This window comes from Pristiophorus japonicus, chromosome 16 (genome assembly GCF_044704955.1).
Source record: "Pristiophorus japonicus isolate sPriJap1 chromosome 16, sPriJap1.hap1, whole genome shotgun sequence".
Lineage (NCBI taxonomy): Eukaryota > Metazoa > Chordata > Chondrichthyes > Pristiophoridae > Pristiophorus > Pristiophorus japonicus.
In genome coordinates, this window is record NC_091992.1 from 46,840,533 (window position 1) to 46,855,340 (window position 14,808).

The 14,808-nt window shown below is 47.6% G+C and overlaps 2 long non-coding RNA genes across 2 annotated transcripts in view; one reads left to right on the forward strand and one right to left on the reverse strand.

Moving 5' to 3' along the window:
- Positions 1–604: 604 nt before the first annotated feature.
- On the reverse strand, positions 605–14,356 carry LOC139227034 (uncharacterized). Its single transcript, XR_011587358.1, has 4 exons — positions 14,297–14,356; positions 7,152–7,729; positions 1,093–1,249; positions 605–806 (listed from the first exon to the last, which is right to left on the reverse strand). It is a non-coding gene; the product is annotated as an uncharacterized lncRNA (long non-coding RNA).
- Positions 13,573–14,808, forward strand: part of LOC139227035 (uncharacterized) — a 223,531-nt gene continuing 222,295 nt past the window's right edge. Inside the window, exon 1 of the long non-coding RNA XR_011587359.1 lies at positions 13,573–14,367. This is a non-coding gene — a long non-coding RNA (uncharacterized lncRNA). The remainder of the gene's footprint in view (positions 14,368–14,808) is intronic.

Consider the following 14,808-nt stretch of genomic DNA (forward strand, 5'->3'; position numbering starts at 1 on the left):
GGTGTGGCTGGCATTTGTTAAATCCCACTCTTATGTGAGGAGCTGATATTGGAAAGACTTGACTGAAAGAGCACTGATGTGAGTGACAATGCTGACACACTGCTGTGTGTGCAGCTCAAACATCAATGGTGCCCATCACCTTGGTGCCAGTTAAAGTTTACGTTGATTGATGTTAAGTTGTATTTAACCCTTTCGTGGTAAGGAATCACCAGTGTGTAACGGTCCAGCTATCTGAGACAATGCGCAACAAGGTTATGCTAATAACAAAAGTTTAATACCAACATTGGTCTGAAATCATAAGTATCATAGCCAATAACACCCAACCCCCGCCCACACCCCACTTTTTCCACCATTGACATCAATCACGTGTTCAACATGTCCAGCAACACAGAATACAAAGGCAAAACAGAAGCGTGGTCCCCAGCCCCCATACATTGCAATAAACTGCATACATCCAGATGGAGATATAACACAGCCATCACCTGCGTACATGCACCTCACTTTCCTTCCCCCTTCTCCTTCTTCTCCCCACCTCCACCCCTTCCCCTCCTCACTCCACAGCGCCTAGCCAAGGAGCTCCTCAGGCGGTGCCTCATTGTGGGGGATGAAGGCAGATGTGTTGGTTGGATGGGTACGGGAGCAGAGGATGCCGAGGGGCAACATTCTCTGATACAGACCCAGTGGATTGACGGGCGACAATCGGAGCTCCTCAGCACCAGATGTAGTAGGATCGTCCGCCGACTCCTGCCCCGCGCCCCCACCTTCTGGCCTCTGTGGCCTTGCCTGGGGCTGTGCTGCTGGCTGAGCTGCAAGACACAAATGAGGTTGTTAGAGGAGAACGGAGTGCTAGGGTGACAAGGTGAGTCCAGCGCTCCACACAGCATTGCACGACAAAAGCACCACTGCTCTCAAAATCATCGCAGACATCACATTTCATCACCATCAACACATTGTGCATTGCAATGATTTTCATTAGGCCAGCATTATTTCTATGATACTTTTACAAATCATCTATCATGTATGATTGGTCGGATATGAATTGGTGTGGCATCTATTGAATTTACATCACGCAATGGTGTAAGCTTTACTCACGTTGCATCACTTTAGGTTCTGCAGATGCATCCGTGGCTGTCCAGGGGTGCTTCCCCACGAGTGCTAATACTCGCTCCTCCATCTCTGTGATGTCGCTGGGGACTGGTGGCCCCCCCCCTGTTCACCTCTGCATGAACCTCATCGTCGATAGCTTCTTCTGTAAAAGGTGACAGGGCGACATGGCATGAGATCTTTGTGTGATATCATTGCTAGGTACTGTCACAGAGACTGATACAACACATAACCATCAGATGTAATCATGATTATTATGATTATTATCATTCTTTACCTAAAGTCATACACCGTGACCGCAGGCTTTGAGTAAAACATTCCTGGTAAAACTGCAAGACCTCACATCTGCTGATAGTCACTCATGACTGTTACAAATCAAATTATATAAATACATAAGTACATGTAAATCAATGTAATACTTACTCTTGCGGATCCCACAAGGTCGTTCCATTGTTTGCAGCATTGGTTGCCCTCATGCACCTCGTTGGTCGCCGACGAGACCACCTTTGCTATCTCGGTCCATATCCTCTGGTAGGCCTTTGGGGTGGGCTTCCCACACCCTCCCTGTGTCAAATCACCTTAGCGTAACTCGACCTCCTGCTGGAGGGAGGCATTTGCCTCGTTCGAGAACCTCCTGGCTCTTTTGCAGCCTCCAAAGTGCTCCTCTCCCACCTCACTGCTCTCTCCAGTATCAGTCTCCACAGCGTGCTGTGATGCATCCTCCTCTCTCTCCATTATAGGGCAAATTTGGTTAAATATGTAGCTGTTATCAGGTACTTTTTGTTTGCCTACTTGCTGTGAAGCTCTAAAGTCTCCCTCCTTCATCTCAAAGCAGCCACACCACACCCAGTCATGCCTTCAGTCCCTCTGAGCTCCCTCTCTCTCTGTCTCCTCTTCTGCGCATGTCATGGTGACACTTGACCTCCTGAATCGCGGGAATCGAGCGTTGCCATGCCATTGCTGAGGACGGCCACACTTTACGGCAGAAGGTCAAAAAAATTTAACGCTACCGCCCATTTGATATCGCTCACGGTAACGCCCATTTTCAAAAATGTAAACTAGGTATTTTGAGACTGGGCGAGAAGCCGGTGATCTGAAAATCCTTTTTTACTGCCCACACCGGAAATAATGCCCATTTTTGGGCGATAAACTCAAAAGTGGAGATTCTAGCCCAGTAACTTTAATTTCAATTAATTTTAATTATGTGAGGTGTTTTTATTATGGCGTTTAGTGTGTTTGTTTTTTTTCTCATTAATAGCAATGAGAACTTGTAGATACGGAGTTCCCATTGCTATTAATGAGAAAGCTGTGGAATACTGTACCTGATTGGTTGAGCAGTCACATGTGACTGCACCTTCTGCGTGGGAACCAGGAGGACAGGAGCACACTGCACAGCACAGGAAGAGAAGGCCTCCCCAATGGAATCGCAGGCTCCTCCCGGATCACAGGTACTTTCATAAAAATTCTCCGGTGGGAGGCGTTCGTCCGAAAGAAGCCTCCGGCCGGAATTTCAGGACCAATATATTTTTTCAACCCTTTCTGCCTTTTAAGAAATATTCAACATTTAAAAGAAGTTGCAAATGTGAATATTCAGCTGTTAAAGCTGAATTACCTTCCTAACCGCAACAAATGGGAAAACTGCCTCAGCACTAATACAAATGCCTCAGCAAGCCAGGGAAGGGTCACCGAGTGCCTCACATGCAGCACCCCAGCTTTGTTCGGGGGTTAACATGACAAGAGCAGGGCCAGAGGACCCTCCAGATAGAATGATGTGGGAGTATATCACGACGGCAGTCAGTGCCAGCAGTGTCGTCCCCACCACCTGGCTCCAGTGTCCAAAGAAGCTTCATGACCTCAGACCACTGGTCAAGGTCAGTGAATGCATCTTCAAAATGCGTCGCCTACCAACTGCACCACTAGCCTCATATACTGCTCAATGCACGATCCCCAATCACTCACCTCCCAACAATCTGCACCAATCACGAGGCACATCTCCCATTCCTAGCCTCACTTCACCCCCTTGGAGGAGATGGTGCAGGCCATTCTTGGCAGGGCTATGGTTGAGCCCTTGGCCAGCGGCGGGGCTGAAAGGATACAAGATGCTGGTATCCTCGTACATTATCCTCCTTCTGGCAAGCACCTCTTGGTTTCTCGCCCTCCCGTCAGCGCACCCAAGAAATGCAGCCTGCCCAGCCAATGGGACCGCAGGCAGATGATTCCATCCTGGATATCCTTCTGTCTGATTCCTCCTCTTCAGCTTTCTCCTCTTCTGCATCATCCTCTTCTGTGTCTTCCTCTTCCCTCGGCAAGGATGCTGTAAATGTGAAATGACAGCATAAAATGCTGGAAATACTCAGTTGGTCAGGCAGCATGCCAACCTGAGACGTGAACTCTGTTTTTCTCTCCACGAATGTTGCGTGACCTGCTGAGTGTTCGCAGCATGTTCCGTTTTCTCAAAGGCCTTCATTTACCATCTGTGCAAGTGTCCAGCAGCACTCCCTACATAATTAAAAAACGAACTATTGCAGCAAGCTACCACTTCAATAAAATTTAAATAAAAGTCCAAACCCTTAAATTCAAACTTACCTGAATGATGTCCCTTTAAGAGATGCAGGCATCGCCACGGTCAGCCTGCTTACACGCTAGGTTAACTTGGCGTGCTTAGGATCCAGCACTGAATTCAGCGCCAGGGTCGAAGTTCGCGATGGTGATGTTAAGTCGGCGTGGCACGTCGATTGACGTCACCACGCTGCCATTTCTTTTCCCAGGGAGCTGGCAGTTACCGACAGCGTGAAGGGGGAGACAAATATGGCGGCCATCACGGGACCCACCACCCACAGGCGAAAGAACGGCAGCCATCATTTTATTGCCATTTCATGGTGCTACAGAGTGTTGGTAAGTTGATGAATTTCTAGCCCTAAGACAGATTTAGGAAAAACTTTGGAAAGTTGCTCTCCAACTCCCGAAGACCCAGTAACTCAGGAGTATCACTAATCCCACCGACTCCACAAACTGCTTTCTCGAACCTGAAATGTGCTCTCTCAGGATATTGCCCTTTTGAAGATGAGCAGGGAATCTATACTTAACACATACTTCAGTAGTCTGTTCCCAGAGATTAATAACTTTCTGTAAAAGAAATACATGCTGGCATGTAACCTAATGCTATGTTTTTATAATTTATATTGATGGCCATTATAACATATCCACCCTGACAAAACCTATTCCCTTCATCATTTTGAAAGCCCTAAGCATATCCCTTCTAAGCCTACATTCCTCCAGTAAAAAAAGTCCTGGTTCCGAAGAGCTCGAAGATTGCTATCATGTTTGACATCCTTTTCTGACCCTTCTCCAGGGCCTCAATAGCCCCCGTCATGTATGGGGACCAAAACTGGGCACAGAACTCTGAATGTGGCCTTACCAAGTAAACTTCTCCTGGTTTTATATTGTACTGTCCTAACACTCGAATACACCCTAAAACTCTATTTGCTTTCCCAATGGCCTTGCCATCGCTAGCTGATGGTTTGAGAAAGTTACCAGCATCATTTTCTGTCTTTTGATGGCTTTGCACCTGATCCCTAGTGATCTACTGACAGTATTGACCTGGATGAGGTCTGTAGGGTCAGATTTGGAGCTCACGAAGACCATGTATGCAAACTCTGATCTCTTCTATTAGAGGCTGCACAGTCAGTGGCATACTGACAGTGACAGGGAAAGCGATGAGTGTGTCGGTGTACATGTTGCAGTCTGTGCTGAGTTAGCTGACTTCAGTCTGAGTAGCAGTTTGTGTGCTGCAATTGATCTCAGCGGACAGTGTTAGGGAACAAAATAATCAACTTGAGTCCATCCTGCTGATGGCCATTCAGTGGGCCCTACAGGAAGCTACACACACATGATGTCAGGACTGGACTCAGCATGGCTGAGCTGTGATGATCCTGGTAATCCCAGAGCCTGCCAGCACACACTATCAAAGTATACACATAAAGAATGGCTGAGTCATCAACGGCAAACTAGAGTGAATTCAAATGAAGAGGATGTAGTCTTTACTGAAGGATATTACTGCATCACAAAGGCACAGCGAATAGGCCACGTGCTGGTTTTCAACCTCGGGCTCCATGTTTACACTGGGAACACAAAAGTAACCCAATGTTCTGTATCGATTGAAGACATCTGTATTAAGTACCAGTGATGAGGCTTAATGTGTTATTGCTCCTTCCTTATCCTGGACCAGACCAGTTCAAAGCCAGACTCAGACCCTGGATTGGATGAGCAGAAATTTTCTCCAATTGAATGTTGGGAAGACCAAAGCCATTGTTTTCAGTCCCCGCCACAAACTCCATTCCCCAGCCACTGACTCCATCCCTCTCCCCAACTTCTGTCTGAGGCTGAACCAGACTTCGCAACTTTGGTGTCATATTTGACCCTGAAACGAGCTTTTGACCACATATCCGCAGCATTACTAAGACCGCCTATTTTCACCTCTGTAACATCACCCGTCTCCGCCCCTGCCTCAGCTCATCCATTGCTGAAGCCCTCATCCATACCTTTGTTACCTCTAGACTTGACTATTCCAACGCACTCCTGGCTGGCCTCCCACATTCTACCTTACGTAAACTAGAGGTGATCCAAAACTCGTCTGTTCATGTCCTAACTCGTACCAAGTCCCGCTCACCCATCACCCCTGTGCTCGCTGACCTACATTGGCTTCCAGTTAAGCAATGCCTCGATTTCAAAATTCTCATCCTTATTTTCAAATCCCTCCATGGTCTCGCCCCTCCCTATCTCTGCAATCTCCTCCAGCCCCACAACCCCCCGAGATGTCTGCGCTCCTCTAATTCTACCCTCCTGAGCGTCCCTGATTGTAATCACTAAACCATTGGTGTCCATACCTTCTGTTGCCTGGGCCCCAAGCTCTGAACTCACTGCCTAAACCTCTCCCCCTCTCTACCTCGCTTTCCTCCTTCAAGACGCTCCTTCAAACCTACTTCTTTGACCAAGCCATTGGTCACCTGCGCTAACTTCTACTTGTGCGCTCAGTGTCAATTTTTTATCGCATAATACTCCAGTGAAGCGCCTTGGGACTTTTCACTACGTTAAAGGCGCTATATAAATACAAGTTGTTGTTGTTGTTGTCAAAGCCAGAACCAATTTTGTAAGACATTCATGTTTGTTATTTATAGATGGCTCTATACTAAGCTTCTCAATGGTCTGAAGTCTGGGGATTGCAGTTAATGCTGCTTCCGAAACAGTAGTTTCATGAGAATAAAGTTCATGGCAAGTGATCGGTGGCGGAGGCAGAGTGTCCCGGGGGAAGAGGGGGCCGAGGGAGAGTGTCTCGGGGGGAGAGGGGGCTGAGGGAGAGTGTCCTGGGAGACAGAGGGAGGGGGAGGGGTGAGACACGGGAAGGGAGGCAGGGTAGAGAGACACTGGGTGGGTGGGTGGGGGGAGGGGAGGAGGAAGAGAGAGAGAGAGAGACACACACACACACAATGGGGTGGGGGGGGAGAGAGAGGCAATGCAGAGGTTGGGGGGGGAGAAAAAAAAAAGGAAAAAAAATAAATAAAGGGGATCTCATAGAAACATATAAGATTCTGACGGGACTGGACAGGATAGATGTGGGAAGAATGTTCCTGATATTGGGGAAGTCCAGAACCAGGGGACATAGTCTTAGGATAAGGGGTAGGCCATTTAGGATTGATATGAGGAGAAACTTCTTCACTCAGAGAGTTGTTAGCCTGTGGAATTTCCTGCTGCAGAGAGTTGTTGATGCCAGTTCATTGAATATATTCAAGAGGGAGTTAGATATGGCCCTTACGGTTAAGGGGATCAAGGGGTATGAAGAGAAAGCAGGAACTGAAGGAATGATCAGCCATGATCTTATTGAATGGCGGTGCAGGCTCGAAGGGCCGAATGGCCTACTCCTGCACCTATTTTCTATGTTTCTATGTTTCTACCCAGCGTTGCATCTGCTTGTCTCAGTCAGGCAGGATTTGAGTGGGAAATCTTCTTGACTGAAGGATATATTGCTTTCTTTATTCCATCATACATACCTCTTCGGTCCCGCAGTTTCAAAGAACATTTGTATCTCATCGCACAGATCCAGCCAATATGATTGAGCACATTTCTTTGCAGTTTGTTGCAATATTCTTTTGGCCCCTCTGACATTAACACTTCTCTCAGGAGAGGGATTCATTCTGTGCTGGAGATATGCAGTGCATTTTGCTTCAATAACTGGAATCATTTCCTCAGAGTATGCTGTAAACCAATCTTTATCTTCGACAGTCTTTTTACCATAAGTGAAGATTGCTGCTGTGTTCTGTTCTGAGTATATTCCACACTGCATCAACGTTCAGGGGTGGTGCAATCTATAGCATAGCTTCTGCAGGATTTGCAATGAATTGGAGACAACTTCTTTGGTCATTTTGATATTAATATGTAAGGAAACTTTGTTTGGTGCAATGGAATTTGCTCAGCAAAAGCACTGCATGGTCCGTGTCACAACCTGCTCTGTGAAAACTGCGAGTGTGCAGAACGTCCTGTAGATGCTTTCTGCGGATGATAGTTGACTCTAGGTGGTGCCAGTGTCCACATCTGGACTGTCTCCATGAAACATTCTGGTGGCGAGGGCCTTGGAAGGAAGTGTTGTAAAAAAAAGACATGCATTAATATAGCGCCTTTCACAACCACCGGACATCTCCAAGCGCTTTACAGACATTGAAGTACGCTTGCAGGGTAGTCACTGTTGTAATGTGGGAAACACGGCAGCCAATTTGCGCACAGCAAGCTCCCACAAACAGCAATGTGATAATTACCAGATGATCTGCTTGAGAGATAAATAATGGCCAGGTCACAGGGATAACTCCCCTGCTCTTCTTTGAAATAGTGCCATGGGATCTTTTACGCCCACCTGAGAGAACAGACGGGGCCTCAGTTTAGCATCTCATCCGAAAGACAGCACTCCCTCCATACTGCACTGGAGTGTGACCCTAGGTTTATGTGCTCAAGTCCCTGGAGTGGGACTTGAACCCACAACCTGCTGTCTCAGAGGTGAGCATGCTACCCACTGAGCCACAGCTGGCACTGTGATACACAGACCTCGGTTGGTGCAGAGTGCCAGTAGCCCTTGCCCATTGTCATTCACTTTCCCCACTCCAGTGCAGCCTTTGCCAAACGGCCACATCTCATGATCTGAGCTGACTCAGATAACAGGAAATGAACACTGAACACCCAGATACGGGTCAACCAAACGTGTGTTCTGAGCATGCACAGTATGGTAGCACGACCTGGACCACCCACAGCAGGCATGGAGAAGCCTAAACTCTTTCCACAGCCGCTGTCTCCGCTAAATTCTAAATATCAAATGGGAAGACAAAGTTCCTGACACCAGAGTACTTGCAGAAGCTAAGTTGCCCAGACTGATAACTTTTCTCAGACACAGGCACCACCAGTGGCCTGGATGCCTGTATCGGAGGGAATTATGAGCCAATCTCAAAGCATCAATTGTATGGAGCACTTGCAGAAACTCCAAGGCCACTGGGCCGCCCCAGCCTCAGATTTAGAGATGCTTGCAAGAGGGGCTTGAAAACCTTTTTTCCTTCTAGCCAGTTTGCAATGTAGCAGGGCACAGAGATTTTTCACTCCCCATTGGACACTCCCCAGTGAGATAACATCATAAACAAAGATGATAAACTTTGTGTAACCATTTTCAAACGAGAGGCTACTGCGGCATGATGTCACAGGAAAGGGTATTCTACACAAAAGAGTGACTTTAACCCTACCCGCCGAGAAGAAATCAGGAAGGTGGATAGTTAAAATCACCCAGGCACCTGCGTTTGACTTGACTTGCCATGATTTTCACCTGCTCAACGGAGCAGTTGGCAGGGACGCCCACCCAGATTCTGCGGGGTCCTTTCTAACATGTCAGGTCCTGATGATGTCATTAAGATCTGACTGCAAATTGCACGAGACGGCCTGAGCGAGAAGCAGCAGTGAGTTTGCTGCCAGGCCCAACCCAGCGAGGAAGGGGAATGTGGCCAGAAGAGGCTCAGAAAGGTACATTTTACTTTTTACTTTGATTGTCGGGCCAGGAAGAAGAGGACTGCTCCTCTAGGCCCCACAAGGAAAGTTTCGGACTCCCTTGCCACCTCAAACGTCCTCTCCCCGATCATGGACACCCCCGCAGGCCAATCCCGCTGTGGGCCGGCATTCTCTGGGCCACACAGTTTGCTGTTGCTGCCCGATCGAATTGGTGCATTTTGTAACTGGCATCGCTCCCCACACACTGCCCATCTGCCCACATGTTTCCCACGCTCTGCCCGCCTGCCCAAAACTGTTAAAATCGGGGCCATTCTGTTGACAAACTAGTTGGAAGCAGCAGTTCTACAGAATAAAAATTTTAAACAAGCAGCATCTGGGATGCACTGAGAAATGTGCTATTATATCTTTTAGGTTTACACAGTCTATTGAGCAGAGTAGTTGCTTGAATTATTTATCCGCACTGAAAGATGGGCCGATCAATACCAGGGTCACAACACTCTGTGGCACAATTGCCAACAGACCTCCTGGCTGCTTTCCACCCTCATCTTGGCTTCGGCAGCATATAGTGTGGAAGAAGATAGCGGCCAAAGGGGCAGAGGAGGTTGGTGCATAGCATGGGCCTGGCATATCATGCTGATGAGCAGCACCGTGCCGGCTAACCTGAAGTGAGTTTGTGCATATATTATTATGGCATAAAACTGACAGGTACATAATGTAGCCAATCTGGAGTCAAGTGTCTGTCCTGCAGTCAGCTTTATTACAGTAACACAGAAATTGATTGACATCACATACCGTACTGCTTTACAAATTACTCTCACTCACAACTCTACAAGAAAGGAAAGACGTGTTAGGATTCTCGTGAACACTGGCATGGTGCCAGGTGTACTCTCTCTGTGTAGACGAGGCTCCACTCAAAGAAAGGCACCTTTTAAAATTTACTTCAGAACTCCTTTAGCTTCTGCTTCAATTTATCTACTCTCCATCGCCCCTAATCCAACAACCATTTTTCCCAAATGTGCCCCCTCTTTGTCTGTGTTGGGTCCCCTTTGGTATCCCGTCTCATTCTGAGCCTTGCAGTGAGTCTCCATGGCTGTTCCACCGTGAGGGGCAATACGGCTGGCCTGACACAGTCCTGACCTGGCGCGATAAAACTTTCCGGCCAGGGTCACCGGAGAGCATCATCATCATCGAACGAGGATGACTTGCTTCCACATCTAAAGGTATGAGTTTTCAGATATTTCAATGAAGGACCCGATATTCCAGTCCTGAACTCCAGGGGTGGAAGATGCCTGTGTGTGGATTTTTTTAACGTGTGGTGACCGTTGCACACCAGCCACCACACAGGCTTGACAGAGCTAGGTCTTTATCCAGTGGCAAGGGTTGAACCAGGACGATTGGAGACCTGCACTGCTGCACAGACCTAGTGTGCAGCAGAGAAAAAGATTAGTGAAGACAAACGTGGATCCCTTACAGTCAGAATCAGGTGAATTTATAATGGGGAACAAAGAAATGGCAGACCAATTGAACAAATACTTTGGTTCTGTCTTCACTAAGGAAGACACAAATAACCTTCCGGAAATACTAGGGGACCGAGGGTCTACCGAGAAGGAGGAACTAAAGGAAATCCTTGTTAGTCAGGAAATTGTGTTAGGGAAATTGATGGGATTGGAGGCCGATAAATCCCTAGGGCCTGATAGTCTGCATCCCAGAGTACTAAGGAAGTGGCCCTAGAAATAGTGGATGCATTGGTGATCATTTTCCAACAGTCTATCGACTCTGGATCAGTTCCTATGGACTGGAGGGTAGCTAATGTAACACCACTTTTTAAGAAAGGAGGAAGAGAGAAAACGGGTAATTATAGACTGGTTAGCCTGACATCAGTAGTGGGGAAAATGTTGGAATCAATTATTAAAGATGAAATAGCAGCGCATTTGGAAAGCAGTGACAGGATCGGTCCAAGTCAGCATGGATTTATGAAAGGGAAATGCTTGACAAATCTTCTAGAATTTTTTGAGGACGTACCAAGAAACATAGAAACATAGAAACATAGAAAATAGGTGCAGGAGTAAGCCATTCGGCCCTTCGAGCCTGCACTGCCATTCAATGAGTTCATGGCTGAACATGCAACTTCAGTACCCCATTCCTGCTTTCTCGCCATATCCCTTAATCCCCCCAGTAGTAAGAACTACATCTAACTCCTTTTTGAATATATTTAGTGAATTGGCCTCAACAACTTTCTGTGGTAGAGAATTCCACATGTTCACCACTCTCTGGGTGAAGAAGTTTCTCCTCATCTCGGTCCTAAATGGCTTACCCAGAGACTGTGACCCCTGGTTCTGGACTTCCCCAACATTGGGAACATTCTTCCTGCATCTAACCTGTCTAAACCCGTCAGAATTTTAAACGTTTCTATGAGATCCCCTCTCATTCTTCTGAACTCCAGTGAATACAAGCCCAGTTAATCCAATCTTTCTTGATATGTCAGTCCCGCCATCCCAGGAATCAGTCTGGTGATCCTTTGCTGCACTCCCTCAATAGCAAGAATGTCCTAGTAGAGTGGACAAGGGAGAACCAGTGGATGTGGTGTATTTGGACTTTTAAAAGGCTTTTGACAAGGTCCTACCCAAGAGATTGGTGTGCAAAATTAAAGCACATGGCATTGGGGGTAATGTATTGATGTGGATAGAGAACTGGTTGGCAGACAGGAAGCAGAGAGTCGGGATAAACGGGTGTTTTTTAGAATGGCAGGCAGTGACTAGTGGGGTGCCGCAGGGCTCAGTGCTGGGACCCCAGCTATTTACAATATACATTAATGATTTAGATGAAGGAATTGAGAGTAATATCTCCAAGTTTGCAGATGACACTTAGCTGGGTGGCGGTGTGAGCTGTGAGGAGGACGCTAAGAGGCTGCAGGGTGACTTGGACAGGTTAGGTGAATGGGCAAATGCATGGCAGATGCAGTATAATGTGGATAAATGTGAGGTTATCCACTTTGGTGGCAAAAACATGAAGGCAGAATATTATCTGAATGGCAGCAGATTAGGAAACGGGGAGGTGCAGCGAGACCTGAGTGTCATGGTACGTCAGTCATTGAAAGTTGGCATGCAGATACAGCAGGCAGTGAAGAAGGCAAATGACATGTTGACCTTCATAGCTAGGGGATTTGAGTATTGGAGCAGGGAGGTCTTACTGCAGTTGTACAGAGCCTTGGTGAAGCTTCACCTGGAATATTGTGTTCAGTTTTGGTCTCCTAATCTGAGGAAGGACATTCTTGCTAATGAGGAAGTGCAGCAAAGGTTCACCAGACTGATTCCCGGGATGGCAGGACTGAGGAGAGACTGGATTGACTGGGCTTGTATTCACTGGAGTTTAGAAGAATGAGAGGGGATCTCATAGAAACATATAAAATTCTGACGGGACTGGACAGGTTAGATGCAGGAAGAATGTTCACGATGTTGGGGAAGTCCAGAACCAGGGGTCACAGCCTAAGGATAAGGGGTAAGCCATTTACGACCAAGATGAGGAGAAACTTCTTCACTCAGAGAGTTGTTAACCTGTGGAATTCTCTACTGCAGAGAGTTGTTGAGGCCACTTAATTGGATATATTTAAGAGGGAGTTAGATATGGCCCTTCCGGCTAAAGGGATCAAGGGGTATGGAGAAAAAGCAGGAAAGGGGTACTGGGGTGAATGATCAGCTATGATCTTATTGAATCGTGGTGCAGGCTCGAAGGGCCGAATGGCCTACTCCTGCACCTATTTTCTATGTTTCTATGTTTCTATGCATACATATCGCAATGTGGGTTGGCTCGTGCTGCCCATGGCCAGCTCTTCTGGAGAGCAGCGGAGAGGCGGAAGCCGGGTGAACATTCCTCTCACCGACCCATGGGTGCTGAGGCCACATGTCACACTCCGATCCCCACCCCAGCTAAGATCAGCTAGCTCAGCAGGGACTGGGAAACCAGCGTGGGCCTTCTCTGGTCTCAGTGGCTCAGTTCCACCATGGGCATTGCATTCACCAGCTAAGTATTCACCAGGCTGTGTATTAATGTGCTGCAATATCACAAATTATCAATACTTGTTGCCAACATTAGTGGACATGTCGGTGTTTATGCTCCAGAGACACCTCCTCCCACCCATCTTCATCTAACCCTATTTGCATATCCTGCTAATGTGTGCACTCTTATATCCAAAGTGTTAGCCCATTTACTGTGAGTGGTTGAATGCCTCCATTACAATAGCAGACAGCAGAAGGTCATACAAATGCATTAAGCGTCTGTTCCCTGGTATCTGTAACAGTAATCTCTAGACTCACTTGCCTGCCTGGCTTTAAGGACAGCATGTTGTAAATCCACAGGCAGAATAGTGACATGCTGCATGACTCCCGGGATTGCAAGCCTTGGAAGAAGTGAAGCCTTTTGTCAACGGGACCTACATTGTGCCCAGAGTTCGAGCTGGGCGGAGATCGCGGGGCGTCGGAACTGCACTGCTTGCTGACTTTCGAGACAGCATTGGAGCAGTCAAAGGGAACGTGTTCATAATGTCGCTACACACTGACATAGGGGGAGCAATTCTTTCCCCTCTGCGAGTTCGACCAGCTTTACGGAATGCCACAAAAGACACTCAACGGCCGAGTGTTACCCTGCCCGCCTCTGGAAAACCAAAATGCCCACAGCCACTGACCCCGTCTATTATCCCATCGCCTTCCCGCAGATTGTAACTTTAGCCTGCATTTTACAGCAGGCAAGTGGGCCACCCTTCTTCCAAGGTGTAGATGGAGAGCCCGATACGGTGCTCGACTGCGATTTTAACCCGAGGCCTGGGCGGACCAGAAGAAGCCTCCCAGCCCTCCCCCAGCCGCTTCCCTGAATGCCGGGGAAGGTTCCTGTTGGTGAGTCCCTGCTCCCTAAAATGCCATACTCACCCACCGGCCAGCTCACGCTTCCCACTGGGGCCGGGCGGCAGGCGATGCCGATGCGACCGAGGAGTTGAAATCTCCCGGGGCTCACGCTGCAGTGGGCTGGATGGTTTGCCGCTCCCCAGGGCCTTCGGTGATCCTTTTATTTCAGATCAGAGTATTACAGCCAGTTGGCTAGAATCTGCGGCGGGAGGTGTACCTTTGGAGTATGACTGTGACCCACGAAAGAATTCCGAAATTACCTGCTCGTGGCGAGGCTGCGGACACATGCGGCCTCGGGCCTCATGGCCAATGGATCCCAAGGACGCAGAAGGTATGGAAACAGATCTGGGATAGCTTTTAAGAGCCATCAAAGGATGATTTAAAAAAATGATTAAGAAAGAGAAGATAGACTATGAAAGTAAACTAGCATGAAATATAAAAACGGATAGCAAGAGTTTCTACAGGTATATAAAAAGGAAAAGAGTGGCTAAAGTAAATGTTGATCCCTTAGTAGACGAGACTGGGGAATTAATAATGGGGAACAAGGAGATGACAGAAACTCTAAACAAATATTTTGTATCAGTCTTTACAGTAGAGGACACTAACAATATTCCAACAGTGGATAGTCAAGGGGCTATAGCGGGGAGGAACTTAACACAATCACAATCACTAAGGAGATGGTACTCAGTAGGATAATGGGACTAAAGGCAGATAAATCCCCTGGACCTGATGGCTTGCATTCTAGGGTTTTAAGAGAAGTAGCAGCAGGGAT